Source organism: Caretta caretta, chromosome 2 (genome assembly GCF_965140235.1).
Source record: "Caretta caretta isolate rCarCar2 chromosome 2, rCarCar1.hap1, whole genome shotgun sequence".
NCBI lineage: Eukaryota > Metazoa > Chordata > Testudines > Cheloniidae > Caretta > Caretta caretta.
In genome coordinates this window covers 117,644,636-117,660,941 of record NC_134207.1, presented here as the reverse complement: position 1 = coordinate 117,660,941, position 16,306 = coordinate 117,644,636, and the positions used below count along the sequence as shown (strand labels likewise).

General features: G+C 42.3%; 1 protein-coding gene across 6 annotated transcripts in view; it reads left to right on the top strand.

The window, feature by feature from the left end:
- Nucleotides 1-16,306, top strand: part of RREB1 (ras responsive element binding protein 1) — a 142,455-nt gene that overhangs the window by 43,640 nt on the left and 82,509 nt on the right. For 3 of the 6 annotated variants that reach the window (XM_048839793.2, XM_048839791.2, XM_075125388.1), the window contains one exon: nt 15,848-15,972. The exons of the other annotated variants lie outside the window; for them this stretch is intronic. The gene's annotated coding sequence lies outside the window, so the exon portion shown is untranslated. The remainder of the gene's footprint in view (nt 1-15,847; nt 15,973-16,306) is intronic. 6 annotated transcript variants of the gene reach the window in all.

Sequence of the window (16,306 nt, the reverse complement as noted above, 5' to 3'; positions counted from 1 at the left end):
TGTATTTTCCTTTTCTGCTTTCTTCCTGATAACGCCCAATGTTTGCATGCATCCCTGCTCCTATGAAAACGGCAACACTGAATTGATGGGGAATTTATTTCTTTTAAACCCTTGGCCACGAGGATTTTAGTTTGAATGCATCTTCTTTCTGCAAGTAACCTCTGCTGAAAGGAATTAATTTTTTGCACATGATGTGAAACAGGAAGTTTGAGATAATGAAGCAGATTTATAGATAATTTGACATAGAAATAACCTTCTGAACTTTTCCTTTGGACTAAGATGCTCATGTTGTCATAACGGTAGTCATTTGAAAATAATTTTGCTTGCTAGATGCATTTTAGTTCATCAAATTTTTCTCTTGTATTTTTTAATATAAATAAAATTTAGTTCAACCTGTCTAGGTCCTTCATCACCTTTTTCTTCAGTTTGCTGGACTAGAACTGGGACTACTACCTAACAAGTTGTGTGCCCTTGGCAGTACCAGCTTCACTTGTAGGTTAGAGGCTCGGAGATAAAGATAGCATCAGATTTTTTTCTATTTTCTTGCTGGCTTTGAACAGCTCTGAAGTTTTGCTTATCAGTGAACTTAATATTTAATCCCAGAGATGCTCAAATTGCTTAAAAATTAAGTGTTTCCTTCAAGTGAGGATGTTTGCATTTTCAACTCAATATGCAAAACTTCCTTTCAGAGCCCTATACTTTTACTTAGTGCATTCTATCACAAAAATAAAATGGAGGAAGAGCTGAAAGAAACCATTTGTTTAGTCTCTTGGGGCTCAGCATCTCGCTGGGTCAGTCTGCTAACTAATCAAGGTTTCAGAGTAGCAGCCGTGTTAGTCTGTATCCACAAAAAGAAAAGGAGTACTTGAGGCACCCAAGAGACTAACACATTTATTTGAGCATAAGCTTTCGTGAGCTACAGCTCACTTCATCGGATGCTGTAGCTCACGAAAGCTTATGCTCAAATAAATTTGTTAGTCTCTAAGTTGCCACAAGTACTCCTGTTCTTCTAACTAATCAAGTCACTCAAGAATATGGTTATACAAGGAAATGATGATATTTGCAATAACATTTTTATTAGTAGCAGAAGTTTTAAACATGAAAAATAAAAAGCATGTGCACAGCAGCGGGCTGAAGGAAAAAGGTCAAAAAGTAGCTTTGAATTGCAAAGGGCAGTGGTTCCAAAGGACTTCTGTTGCTGCTGCTGTGGAGGCTAGTGGTGCTTCTTGGTATGAAGTTTGCTTCTGTTGTCTGAAGGGAGGGGAAGAGTGAGTGACTGTACCCTGTTAATCTGCTTTCTTAACTCTGCCTTGTTTGCTCTTTTGATTAAAACAAAATATTGCTCTCAGTCAACTTTTCCTGAGGGATGGCGGGGAGTGGGAGGGGTTATACTTTAGGCCAGTGGTTTTCAGCCTTTTGTCATTTGCAGACCCCTTAAACATTTTAAATGGCTGTGCTGATCCTTTTGGAAATCTTATACATAGTCGGCAGACCCCGACACATTAGATGTAGTCTGTGGACCCCTAGGGGTCCACGGACCACAGGTTGAAAACCACTGTTTTAGGCCCATGGGGGGAAAATGGCTACAGTCTTGCTGCTATACGTTGTGCTTAACTTCCTTCTCCTACATCAAAATCTGTGCACCGACGGAGTAAAACATGGCAGCAGTTTATGAAGCAAAACGGTCCCACTGTGACACAGCGTAGTAATTCTAAGGCAAAAACAGCTGATGGGTTGCGTCTACTGCTTGAACAGCATTTATGTCTTGCTACCTAAATTCCATGTTTTAGCTTCCCATTTGCTGCTGGACTGTGAGCACTATGAGTCAGGCTATCCGGTTCTGCAGATATGGAATCAGACAGTAGACTGTTGCTTCTTTGTGAAGCTTGGTTTCTTTACTTCAATTTTTTTTTGGTGATGAGACATCAAACTCTGGAAGTGGTCAACTACATATGCCAGAGTATGTGTGCACCATTCCCACTACTCCCCATACTAGATTCAAGCTTTGAAAATATTGTTTAAAAAACCACTTAGTGCCTTGGCTCCAGATGGGTTGTTGAGTACACGTTTTATGGTCTAGATGTGTGACGGTGCTATCATGCATTAGTACAGCATGGCTACTTATGTACTTTGACAGATTTTTGGGGTGAGGAGTGCAGGAGGGAGGTAGTTGAGTCCAGGGCAGTTTACGCTGGAAAAAGAGCAAGCAGCTAAATGCAGAAAACTTAAGTTTAAATGAAGTGAAGGATGTAATTCAGTTCATGTAAAGGAATTATTGAGCACCATTTGTGTGCTTGATGCTGTACAAAACATGGAGGAAGCCCCCTGACCCAAGGAGTTTGCACTCTAAAGTTTACAATCCGGACTATTTTTCCACACTTTAAACTCCATTTAACTGGATCTTATGCTTGAGCAAAGAATGCAGGAATGGACCCCAAGTATTTCTTGTTTAGGAAGACTATTGTCAATAAACTTTGTTGGAGAAATGGGTTTCCAATAGATTTTTGAATGAAAACAGGGGTCCTTGCAGGACAAAGAATGGAAAAAAAGTGATAAACAAGAGGTGGCATGTAAGTAGGACAGGCCACACATTTGTTCTCAACTTGCTGATAGAGTTGCCAACTTTATACTCGTCTCTGCACACTGCCCCGTCTGCAGGCACCGCCCCCACAGATCCCACTGGCTGCGGTTCCCAGCCAATAGGAACTGTGGAGCTTGCGCCTGGGGCGGGGCAGCATGCGGAGCCCCCTGGCTGCCCCTGTACCTAGGAGCTGGAGGGGGGACATGCCACTGCTTCCGGGAGCTGCACGGAGCCTGATTTAGCACCACTGCGCATCTGCGCTGCCGACCGGACTTTTAACGGCCCGGTCAGCAGTGCTGACCGGAGCTGCCACGGTCCCTTTTTGACCGAGCATTCCTGTCGAAAACCAGACACCTGGCAACTCTACTTGCTAATACTTCATCTTTAATTTGCTTCATTGAACCACAGCATTAGCGCATAGAAGCAGAATAGCTTGAAATATTCAAGCACAGATCTCTCATCCCTATTCCAATACTGAGCCAGTGCAGAATGGGTTAAAGATAAGTTTTCACCTCTAGATTTGCATTTCCTTGCAACTGTAGTCTTAAACATATTTCTATTGTGGGTGTATGTATATTTTCATACTTTCGTCCTCAGCAAAGCATCTTAAATAGCACCTTTTTGAAAGTTCCTTATGAGCAGTATACACTGAAGTTTCCTTCCAAGAACCTTTTATTCAAAGTTTCACAAGGAAGTTTTGAATCTGGATTTTTATCTCTTCTCCGTCCATATCAGCTGTTAATCTGGTCTGGGGCTGATTAGGGCTTTGTCTTTTAGGATGCTGAATGGGTTGGCCATGTTTTGCTGCAGTTGGGCCAATGTGGATTCATGCTATTAGCCAAGGTTATCTCCTCATTGACCTTGCCACGAAGGTTGAGTCCTGGCTACCTGCTAATTGGGTAAATGGAACATTTTGAAAGGGTTTGTAAAGGATGATTTTCTTTCTGAGAACGAAGGAGGTATTTTTTATAGAAACTCTTGGTTTTATTAAATTTGAATTTTGAGAGAGAGAGGGAGGAGGTGAGGGGAACGCACTACATACAAGGTTACAAATTCAAAGAAAGAAACATAATTGGAAATAGACCTTAGTTAGTAGAAGAAATAAAGGAGACATTCTACTTAAGTTTTTGTTGTTCCTAGGCTAGATTTCGTATTAACCTCCTCTTACCAAGGTTTTGAAAAGGGCTGTCAGCTGCATTAATTCTTGCCCTGTTTGTGCTTCATATGTTAGGTATTGGTTTAATTAGGTGACTTAAAGGGACTTGCAGAATAGTGATTTATTTATGTGGTGCTCATGCAGAAGTTTGCTTGCACCCCACCACTTTCCCTCGGTGTTCTGCCAGAGAACCCGGTGTTAATTTGCAGGCAGGGTTCCCAAATTTCAGCCAGCAAGGGCTCCTGCCCAAGTGATGCAGTGAGTCATCGCCAGCACAGCCCTTCTCGCTCTCCAGCCAGCGCTGCCCATTTCTTAGGAATGCGCTGGATGGCTGACTCCTGTCCTTAGTGAAACAGCATTTGTGGGCACATTGTGCCACTACAGTGCCATTCCAAGCAGCCTTCTCCCCAGGACCCTGGATCATGCTGACAGAATCAGACCTTCTCAGGAAGTATGCATCAGCTTTCCTAAGTCTATCTGGCCTCACTGTTCCTGAGGTGTGTCCTTGCAAATTTACAGGCATATGCTGTAGCTGGGATCACTGATTCTATCTGTGTATGCTGCATGTGGGCACTCACTCGCCGTGTCACATTTGTCGTTTGGTTTGTACAGTCGAATCATAAAGGTTCAGAATTTCACTGTCCTGAGGAACCAGTAAATATTTGTGTGGTGTAAAAGTAAATAAATAAAACATCTGGAGACTTTTAAAATGTAGTGTAACTAGGGGTCACTCTACTGTAGCTCACCTGTGTGATTGAAAGTATCTCAGGCTGTTTGTGCACTGAGCATTGATAACCGTTTATAGTTAATACATGGCATTTGTTTTCTTCCTCGTGATAACCCTTCATACCAGAACGTACTTTACTCACATTTAATTGGTTTCAAAATTTCCTGTGTTGAATTAAATGTGAGGTATGTTTTCAGTGTGCGGGTGGGGACCCTTTGTTAGCTCTGTAACAAACACTGCACGTGAATAGGTTTGAAAAAAAACAAGATGACTTTTCTAAAGGCATCAAGCCTCTCCCGTAGTGCAGCAGGGCATAGTACATCGAACTTAGAGACCTTTAAAGTACACGCTGAAATGGATGCTGGGAAGATACAGTACATTGCTTGGGCATGACTCCAAAACTCTCAAGGCAAGCAGTATTTAAACAAGCTGAACGGTCCCTTTAGGCAAGCAGCAGGAAATCCAGCACTCAGCTTTGTGCTGTTGCATGGTCAGCAGAAGATAAAAGTGTAAGCTGTTGCAGCTGGGGTTCCCTCCTATCCCTGGATGGCAAACTGTTAAGAAAAGATAAAAGGACAGGGAAGAACAGGGGTCGTCTTACTGAAAAGGGATCTTTCTTATTTAAGCTATTGAAGTGCTTTGAAAGATGTTGGGCCTGAATCTTCTCTCATTTACATTGGTGTAATGTAGAGCATCTCCACTGAGGTCAGTATGTGAGAGGAGAATCGGGCCCTTCGTTTCATCACAAACAACTGTTTAAACAAGGCTTCATTAGCTATAGGCATAGCCACTTCACAGCCAGCAAGCATTTAGGCAACTGTGTCTGCTACTGACCGGGGCTTTTATTTTCAAATGCTTCTAGAATCCAATCAACTGTTTTCTTCTCTAACTTTATAGCTGAAGCTCCATTCCTGATTGTAGGCTCTTTAATAATTAAGAGAAGAGTTTAAATGAATAGAACTATTATTTCAAGTCATCTGATCTCTATTTACTGTATTCCCCCCAACCCCATCCCCCCTTTCCCTGCCATGACAGTGTTGGTGTCTTAGGAAAGAGAGTGCTTAGAGCATTTGTTACCAATTTAGTAGCAAGTACGTGCTCAAATTTAGGTCTTGGGAGTTCTGTGTGTGCCATATGTGGCCAAAATGTAATCTTTGCTGGTTCTAGTGAAAAAGAACAAACATGATTTTGCTATTCGTCGGATAGTGTTTCTTTTAATTTAGTGCGATTTACGCTGGCACAGTCTTTTTGTTTTGGTAAGACAGTTCAGCAATTAGGCACCCTCGGGAGCACAGTTATGAACTGATCACTCCCCTGGGTTTACTGAGGTATGAAACACGGCCAAGGCAGAACCTCTGACTTCCCTCAGAAATGTGCTAATCCTCCTAATTACCCCTACCTTTCTAGGAGCTGCGTTACTGCTATTTTAAAGTCCATTGTAATTTCAGAAGTAACCTTGTTTGTGATATTTTTGGGCTATACAAGAGGATTTGTTGGGGAATCCATTAACTTGTTTTGGCTCTGATGACCCATATGGAATTTGCTATGGGGTGTGTTAGGGGTTATTTTATTTCAGTGTTTTATATTTGTAACAAAGGTCACCCTGTACATGATATTCCCCTCCCCGCCCAGGGCTGGGGTGTGTGTGTGTGTGTTACTTACCTTTATAAATTATATTTATATAGTGTAGGATCATAGTAGTTAGATATGTAAAAGGCCTATTAGAGTATGTCTACATTGCAGTTAGGCATCCGTGGCTGACCCAGGCCAGCTGACTTGGGTTTGTGGGGCTCGGGCAAAGGGGCAGTTTAATTGCAGGGTAGATGTTCGGGGGTTGGATGCCAGAGCTCTTGGACCCTCCCACCTTGCAGGGTCCTGGAGGCCAGACTCCAGCCCAAGCCTCAATGCTTACTCTGCAATTAAACAGCCCCTTTGCCTGAGCCAGCTGGCACAGGCCAGCCAAGGGTACCTAATTGCAGTGTAGACGTACCCTTAGATACTTCTTTAGCTGGGGATTAAGTGACAAGTACTGATACCTTCTCTTGCTTTCAGAAACTTTGCTTAAAGTCTGAATTAGGGAACAAATGAAATGAGTGTGGTGGCCTCAGCCCAATTCTTAACAGATAAATTGTACCACATCACTATATATGAAATTAGCATATTTGTTAACCAGATTGCTGCCACATCATACTGATAAGTCACTGATTTAGAGCAAGTGGTATTACTTTCCCCTGTAGCTTTCTTGTTTTAACTAATTCAACTATATACTTGTTTTAACAACAATATTATCGAGAGATTCAACCTCTTCAATTATACTAGGTAATCTCTCTTGATCTAACTAGCTCAGTTCTATTAGACTCTCACTGAAACATTATACTGCAAGGGGATGATATCTGAACAGGCAGGAGACTCTAATTTTGGATCTTTTGGTCCCACCATTTCATTATTTGCTACTGTTTAGTGTCTCTAAAGGAAAGTAAAACTTCAGCTGCAGTGTTTTCACATTGAGTGTATATCTTTTTCTGAATGAGTATGTGATCTTCCTGTTCCACTGGCCTTTCAAATCAAGCATAAATGCAGTCAAAGCTGTTATAGCTGTGACCTGTTCTGTGAACCTTTGCTGAACTTTCCCAGCTCTCTTAAATATTCTAGGCCTGATTTTCCTCTTACGCTGGTGCAGGTTATGAGTGGCACCACTGAAGCCAGCGGAATTACACTTTACAATACAAACTAGCTCAAAAGTGGAATGATCGACAGGAGAATCAAGTCACCTATTCTGGAATTATAAACAACTTGATCTTAGAATTGGAGGAGGGTCGGTCTGTCTGTCTGAGAGAAAACACACAGGAACATTGCTCATCCTAGTGAGTTTGAATGGCAGGATCATTGTCAGTATCTGTGAATTAACAAATACAGTGTTGATATCCAGTGAGTGTATATATGTAATTTGAAAACTGATTAGCTTAGTTTCACTAGCAAACTAATACCATCCTGCCAATGGACTTTGCTTCCTGCTGGATATGTAAATGTTTATAAAATAACTGTTCTTGTGTTTATGTCCCCAGAATCCGTCACAAGTATAATTGTTGTTAGGCTTGAAACAGGCTATGTTTTGGTGTTCAATATGTATCTCAAGGGGAGAAGGAAGGAAGTTGTCCTTTTCACAGATAGATTTTCAAAGAGTTGTCTGTGTCATCTGTTTTACTGTATGAGCAATGGAATTCCTCCTTCTTTTTGTAGGGGAGGGTGGTTTAGGACCAGCAACAGACACCCAAGCAGTTTGCCAGGAAATCAAGGAGTGTACCTAAATGTCTGCCTAGAATGAGGCACACTGCAACTGTCCTGATGTTTTGTAATAGATGTGTGGCTTGTGGAAAGAACTGGTCACAGGTTGCTAACTTGGTCCAAACAAGTGGAACATCACATGCTAGTAATTGTAGCCTCTTCATACTGAGCCTTTACAGTGAAGATGAGTAGAAGGATGAAAGCCTGTGGTGTTTGTAAGATCGTATAAATCCAGATAGCTGTGGTTGTTCTTCCTCTTATGTTGTATCTCCATAATTGAGCCCTTGTCTACACTACTGGTTACTTCAGGATAACTTACATCGCTCAGGGGTTTGACTAATACACACCCCGAGCGATATAAGTTATACCAACCTAAGTGGCGGTGTAAACAGCGGAGGGCTTCTACTACCGCCGCTCACGGAGGCAGGAGTTATAAAACTGATGGCAGAGCTCTCTCCCATCGGCTTAGAGTGTCTTCACCAGAAGCACTACAGCGGCACAGCTGCACTGCTGTAAGTGCTGTAGTCTAGATGTAGCCCGCAAGTTTGCAGCAATAGTAGCCCATTCTGTATGGTCCTCTGCTAATCTCTCTGAGGAATAATCTCCCAGGATCCCACATCGTCCATCCATGATCTTCTTTTTCTGCCTCATGTTCTTCTGTCATCAACTTTTCCTTCTAATTTCCGTAGACATGCATATCGCCCACTGAACCTCATAAAAGGTATCCTGCAAATTGAATCTTTCTTTTCGTAAGATCTTACACCAGTGTTTGCTGAATTCCAGTCCTTTCCAGTTGGTTACACAATCTATCTATATTTTCACAATTCTTCTATAACACCAACATTTGAAGGACTGTCGTTTCTTTATTATCGTTTGAATGTCCGTGTTTTACAGCTGTAATTTAACACAGACCAAATATAAATTTTTAAGTTAGAATTTATCTTCCAGATTTATGTCTGTTCCAGAACATTTCTTTCACTCTTGCTATTCTGGTTCGGACTTCCATCCTCTGTAATGATGCTTCCTAAGCAGCAATAAAGTTTCATTTCCTGTATGGCTGTGGTGTTCACTGGAATCTTACATGTTTTCCCAGGATCCTTGCATACCACCAGAGCTGTAGTTCAAGGATTTTGAAAGCTTTACTGATACATCCAGTGGAAGCTCATAGAGCCAAACTCACTACTGACACAGGTGGTCACAATTCTGGTGACTTTGCTGTTGTTTGCACCTCCATATAGCAGAGATGTTAGTCCTTTGAGTTCAGTAAACTTTAAACTATTCCTACGACAGAGTTTCCCAGGTCAGCAGGTATGGCCTGCAGCGCTTACAGCATTGCAGGAGCAATCTGCACCTTAAGCAGTCACCAGGCCTACTCAGCTGATTTTGGTCATTCGCTTGCTTACCACCACAGAGCTTACAATGCTTGCAGACTTTGAGCTCTGTGCTGACCTCCATGGAGTCTTTGTGGGTCTTAGGAGGCAAGGCATGTGTACTTTGTAATATCCTTTTGCAATGCCTGTGGGTCTTGTAAAGTCCATTGGACCAAAAGCAATACTACAAGGAATGTAAAAGGTCAGCAGGCATACCTGGGTGGAGGGGAGAAGAATAGGTTCTGTGTCCTCCTATGCCCACAGCCAAATACAGAAGTGTCTAACAAAGCTGGGGAGCTTTTGAATTCCATGAGCAATTGCTGAACTTGATACAGTAATACGTATAATAATAAGAGGTAACACCAAGGAACCCACGTCATGGACCAGGCCCCTTTTGTGTTAGGCACTCTACAAACACACAACAAAAAGATTGCCTTGGTGCCCAGAGAACTTCCAGTCTATGCTCCATTTGTGTCATAGGGTGAGATGCTCTGTGGGAGCCCTGCTGATCCTGGAGGATGGTGCATTGCCCAGCCGCTCCTAATTCATTTAAACACTCTTGCTTCATTTTCTTATACGCATGAAAACATAAGAATTTTTACTCCTCCTCCCCCCCCCAAGAAAATTTGTGTTAAGAAACAGTAATATTATTTTGCATTCTCACAGTGCTGTCCATCCGAGGAGCTCAACACACTTTAGAAGGTTTAATGGGCAGTCTACTTCATATATCATAATTAAATTAAATTGATCTCATTCGAACAGAAAACCAAATTAAATGGTTGATTTCAGAATTAAGGCTCCACGAATCACCTTGGCCCTGCCCACTTAAAAAGAGCTCATGGCTGTCCTCACATGTAATACAACTACTTTAGAAAAATTTCACGTTGCCAACAAAAATTATACATTTTACACCTGGGAATTCTTTTCTCTCCTTCTTGGGGGGAAATCACGAGCTCAATTTGTGTGACCTGTGGTACTCTGACATCAGCAGCAAGTGTATGTAGAAGGCACAAGATAAAGTTACATAGCGGGCCTGCATCTCTAAAGTGAGGTGCAAATCATAGAAGGAGAGGGAATGACTAACATACAATGAGGTATCTAATCTTAATGGAAATAATGGACGTGATATGTTGGTGTCTGGCTCAGAGCGGAATGTGGGATGATGTTGTCTGAAAACCTATTTAGAGAGTAAGATGCAAGACTGCAGGATGGTGGCCTGTAAGTGGGTCAGGTCTTTAGTCTGTGCCAAGAAGGAAAGAAATGTGTGTCTGGCCCATCATGGTCATGTGGACTGGAAAAGGGTCAATGACTAGGCAGTGGTTTCGAGATCAGCCTGAGATAGGGTTCTGTATTCCATGGTCGATATTATAGATTAAAGAAATGCAGGTGTAAAGAAATGTGTCTTATGGGTGGATGAGAGGTCACATATGTAAGGTCAGAATTTTTATTATTATAGTACCTTAACTCTGCATTCCTTCACTCCAGTATGTCTCCCTCCCTGTTGGTTTTCGTTTTGTTGGTTTGTGTTAAATTAAAACTTTCTAATTAAACTTTACTGTAAAGCAGAGGAGTGAGTTAGTGTGTGTGTGTGTGTTATACAGAAATTCTGATCTTTTAACTGTTTTAATAGAGTTTTTACCTGGAATACACAGTAGAGAGGATATATCCTGTGCTCACCCAGGAGCAGAAGACAGGAATATGATGATGTTAACAAGGTGGGGAGAAAAGGAGGTGTTTGTTTGGAAAAAGCCTAGTCACTAAAGCCTGTGGAGCAGGGAAACCCTGCTGATAACACCTCGGAAAATAAGAAGCTCTGTCTCTTTCCTGACTTTAAAGGAGTGGTGCCTTGTAATAAATGGCTGCCATGTGGCAGCTGTCTCCCAGCTTTGTGAGTCTGGCAGTAGTTAATCCTGTCAGCAAGGCACACTCCCTGGAAAAGAGCAGCAAGAAGAGCTGCACGTTCTTAAACAATTCTATCCAAAAAACTTTTTTGTTTTGTTGTTTAATTGAGTCTTTTCCCCATGAAATCAAATGTGGTATTTCAGTGAGTTTCTCATCTAAAAGTAGTATTAGTAGAATGTGCTATGAATTAAAAACAAAATGAAAATAAACAAAACTTCACTGCAGGGTGTGTAAGAGAATCACTGCACCAAGGAGGAACTCTCTCCACAGTACTGCCATCCTAAAGTATTCAAAAATTGAGTCAGGCCACCCCCCAAAAAATCATGACTGGCTTACAATGCCTAAGACGCTTAAAAAAATTTAATTTTATTTGCTTTCTTGTTTGTTTTTACCTCTGGGTTCATGCTTTCCAGCTTTTCTCCACAACTGTGAGGGCTGGAAACATACATATAAAACGCTTTTGAGCAAAAGCTGTGATGCTCATTTAATACCATGGCTCCATCAGATTTTACAAGATGTGATAAAATCGTGATAGGTGGCAACCGTGACATTGTTATTCCCCTGATTTCTAATCAAAGTTTTCTAATGTCATGCATCGTTTTACTAAATTAACTCATTCGGTGCAAAGTGCTGTGGGGTGCGGCCGTGTAAGGTGTTCCCAACTGAAAGCTGGGTGAGGGAGGGGGCTGTGCTAATACTGTTCCCTTAGGGCTTTTGTCTACACTGGGAAACTGACCAGCATAATTTTATCAGTATAGTTGTACTGGTATAACTCCCCATGTGAACACTCTTATCCTGGGCTAAGAGTTCTATTTTTCCTAAGCTGCTTCCAAAGTGACAGTATCACTAAAATTCCCCATCTAGCCAAGCCTTCTGTGAGTATCTTTTTAAAAAAAAACAAAACAAAATCCCTCTAAGGTGGTAGCGGATCATGACCAGGGCTCCCCCCAGAGATGCATAGCATTATCAGGAGATCGGCTGTTGCTTCCTGTGCACACTTCACACTGATGATCCAGCCTTCCTCTAATCCTTCCTCAGCCTGTTCCTGTTGCAGCTAATGCTACTCCAGCTACATAGTGAAGAGTGCAGGGTTAGGACACTAGTTGCTGCACAAATTAGTGCCCGACACACACATCTGAGTTCCATGAGGAAAGATGCACTGAACAGCTTCAGGGGAGGGTATTAAACTGGAGAGTGATGTCTGATACGTTTCTGCTCATCTGATCCACCAGTTGGGACTGGCGGGCCTCCCCTCCTGACCAACAGGTGCAGAGACCGATTGCCAGTGAGCAATTCGACATCACCAGTTTGTGGCTTTCCTTCGTCTCAACATTACTATGACTGCTGTTTTCACGATGCTGTAATAAGAACAACCAGACCAATTGTCCCCAACCGATTCATTACAGTGGATGCCTAGGCATCTGCATGACCAATTGATAAGACACAGAAGTTCCCGTTTGTAACTTGTCTCAGAAACAATTGATTGCAGGCTCTGGCTGCACTGCATGGAACACAGATGCCTGCTCTTGGCCCGCCTTTAAAGGGCAAAGCTGCAGCATCATGCCTTTCATCAGGTTCTCTCTCCTCCTGTTCATTTTACAGCAGGAATCCCATGGCTTGAACTGGCTATACCGTCTGGGATTTCAGCCTCTCTGTCACCGTTGTCCAGCTCTGCCTGCATGTAGCCCTCATAGGTTTTTTTCAGCAGACGTTTTTAGAATCCAGGAGCACTTTGTCTTGGGTTGTAAGTTTTTTTTGTTTTGTTTTTTCTGTTTTTCTTTTTCTTCCCCCCACGCCTCCTCCCCTTTTTTTCTTTTCACCATAAGCTTTCCACCTGGTTCTTCCAGATTTAATCCATCTGTTCTATTATTGAGGCTCCTGGATGTGAAATCCCTTCCATAAACTGGAGTACAGTGCCTGGCCATCCTTTCCTTTCAAAGGGGTATCTGACAAAGGTTAAAGTTTATTCATATTAATGATCTGGCTGTATTATGGTTCACCTTTGTTTTGTTTTATTTTTTAACAAACGAGGACCCAACCACAGATCTCTTTACCTGTTGCAATTTAGACCATGTTTCCTTATTTTACAGCCCCAGCCTGTCTGTCTTGGTCGAATGCAGTGTTGCAGCCCTGTCAGTCCCAGGATATTAGGCGAGGTGGGTGAGGTAATAACTTTTATTGGACCAACTTCTGTTGGTGAGAGAGACAAGCTTTCAAGCTTACACAGAACTCTTCTTCAGGTCTGGGAAACATATTCAGAATGTCACAGCTAACTACAGGGTGGAACAGATTGTTTAGTATAAGTAGACAATCTGTTCCATCCTGTGTTTTAGCTGTGACACTGAATAAGTTTCCCAGATCTGAAGAAGAGTTCTGTGTAAGCTCAAAAGCTTGTCTCTCTCACCAACAGAAGTTGGTCCAATAAAAGATATTTCCTAGTTGAGCTAGGGGGAGTGCCATGTGGTGCTTTGATGTCTGATGCACTACTTATCATAACGCACCACTAAAGGAGTCTAACAAGTATCCCTTTACCCCCCCCCCCCCCCAGGAGAAAGGGCACCTCTCATTTCTCACCGCTGCTTAGTGAGGGAAAAGAGACCCAGGAGCCATTACAGGGAAGGCATTTCCTCAGTTCTTTCATGGCTTCTCTGCAGAAACAGCGCCTGGCTATATAAAGGGCCACTCTCCTTGCTGGCTTGTTTTGTATCTTCGCCCCAATGAGGCTCCTGATCATGGCGTCCCCAAGAAATTCAAAGCACTAGCAGGAGTTCAGATACTACAGTAATGAGTGCCATATAAGAACCTATATAGAACAAAATAGAATTCTCCTCCCCATGGCTCTTTCCCAAAGGTTGGCTGTTTGAGGAATGGAGCTTGGAAAGTTGTTCTGTCAGTCCCTCTTCTTGCCCAGTGAGATGAGAGTCAATACTGTCTAAGCAGCAAAATAATGCCCAGAACTGGCAAATGCTCATCTGTCTACTGAAAGACGCTACGTGAAGTCTCAAGCTGCTCAGTATTCTTGCAGCCAGTGCCACTCTTCAGGGAGGGAACTTGCCTGGCTTGCCACTCCATCTAAAGCAAATAAACCAGACTTAAAGCCAAGAAACACATCTACTTCCTGGAACTCTAAGTCATTCACACAGCTGTCTTAGCTTTCAGAACATATGCAAAGCAGTTCTTATGGGAGACACAGTAATGCTTTTGTGTCTGTCTTTAACAAGCAGAAAAGGAATATAGGAATAGACATACCGGATAACACCAAAGGTCCATCTAATCTAATGTCTTCCTCTGATGGTTGTCAGTTCCTCCAGCTTCAGAGGAAGGCAGCCGGCTTCTCATTTCCAGTTGTGCCATGCTGTAGCATGAGGGGTTAGAGAGGAGAGGAGTGAAAACTCCTTCCTGATTTTTTTGTGGGCCTTCAATTTGTTGCTTGAGTGTTTTTTGTCTTATCTCGTGTAGCTGATAATTTTAGGGCTACTAACAACATTATCCAGATCACTTTCAAATTCTGATCTCCTCTTCACTTGAGCAAGGTCCTGAAGATACTGAAATATGTAGAACCTTATTTCCTGGGATTTTGTTGTTAAATAAGCTAAACCCAGAAATGGAATGAGCAGTAAGGATGTGGGGAGTTTCTTCTGACTAGCTTTCCATGTCATGTGCTAGCTGTTGAGAAGTCTGTAGGTGGGCGTGATTGGGAAAGAAGGGGTTTATACTCTTCAGCAACTATCCAACCTAAATATGGGTCAGTAGTGATCACCGCCTCAGTGTCTGACTCTCTGGTGCCTGGCACTTTGTGTAGTCACTTACACTTGTGCAAAATGTTACCCAATCAGAATGGGAATGTTTCACACCCACTGTGCGCAGATGTAAGTGACTGACTAAGGTGCCAGTCCATTGAAGAGCCAGGCACTCAATCCCTATCTGGGGCCATCCAGTTTTTGCTCTCACTTTCAGTACTTGCACAGTAGATCCAGCTTTATTGCCTCACAGCTTAATCTCAGTTAGGGAGGCAGTTCCCACCACATATACATAAACATACCATGTCAGACAATGAAGAAACTTTGATGCAACATTAAAGTTCAGAAATGGAGCACAAAAGATAAGATAGAGACCAAATTCACAGTTACATTAGGGCTGCTTTTGTGTCACTAACGTGGCACAGGGCAGCTGGAGCATACTCATGAATCTCATCCACGAAATGGCAGGGGACTGGTTCACCACTTCATTATTTTAGTTGCACGCCAGTATAGCTGTACTGGTTTCAGTACAGTTACGTCATGCATCTGGAGTAACTCAATGGTGACTCAAAGGGCAGTAGTTTTTTCAGCATCAGTAACTTGCCCATGTTGCCAATCCTACATGCTTTTATGGTACATATGTATTTTGTTATCTAAGCTCTTACAGAGGAAAAATAAGCATGTGGGTTATTGACTGGTCTTTGAGGGTAAAGGGATGGCAGGTTTGGTCTTTTTTTTTTTTTTTTTTTAACCAAGCAAAAGTATAAACCATTATGCCTACATAGACACTAATATAAATACACCAAATGTTGCTAACAAACTCTAATATAAATAACAACATAAAAGGCTCATAACCAAAGAGGCAGTCTCAGTTTAGTGGTTGGAGGATTCCCTTAAGGATGTGCTGCTCTGGGTTTTGTCAGTGACATTTTCGCTGGGTAAAATTTTACCTTTTATGTGTGTGTATTCAGACGTTTTCGGAAATATTCTCCATGCCTTTTTGGCTTAATGCTAAGTAGTAGAAAGAACTGCCGCCATAAAGTCCTGTTCCTCTGTCTTATCCTTTTTGCTTTTCTTTTCATATAGGCTGCTCTGTACTGGTGCTCCTGCAGTGGTGACAGTGAGGTGACGCTACCAGTAAACTTCTCTGCCGTTGGGGCCTCGCCAGCACCAATACTTCAGTAGCCAGGGCAGACTTGCTATTAAAAAAGGTCAGTTGGAAAACTTCCTTTGGTTTTCCTTTGCTTCAGGCAGTGGCACTGAATAGTATCACTCTTTCTTCTTCCCACCCAGCTTGTTTCCTCCCTGAAGGCTTTGATGCAAAATTTGAGTAAAACTATAATCCTGCTTTTGATGTGACCAACAGCATGGGAGATGAGTGGGGAGAAAAGTTTCCCATTGCATGCTCTGAGTGAAATTCATTCCAGTGCAGAAACTCGGCACAAGACCTATGTACCACGTATGTCTCGCTTAAGTCCTCATTTGAAGGCTCAAGTGCAACTTTAATGGTGAATAGGTTTGGTGCTGGACTTCTAAATGGAGGTG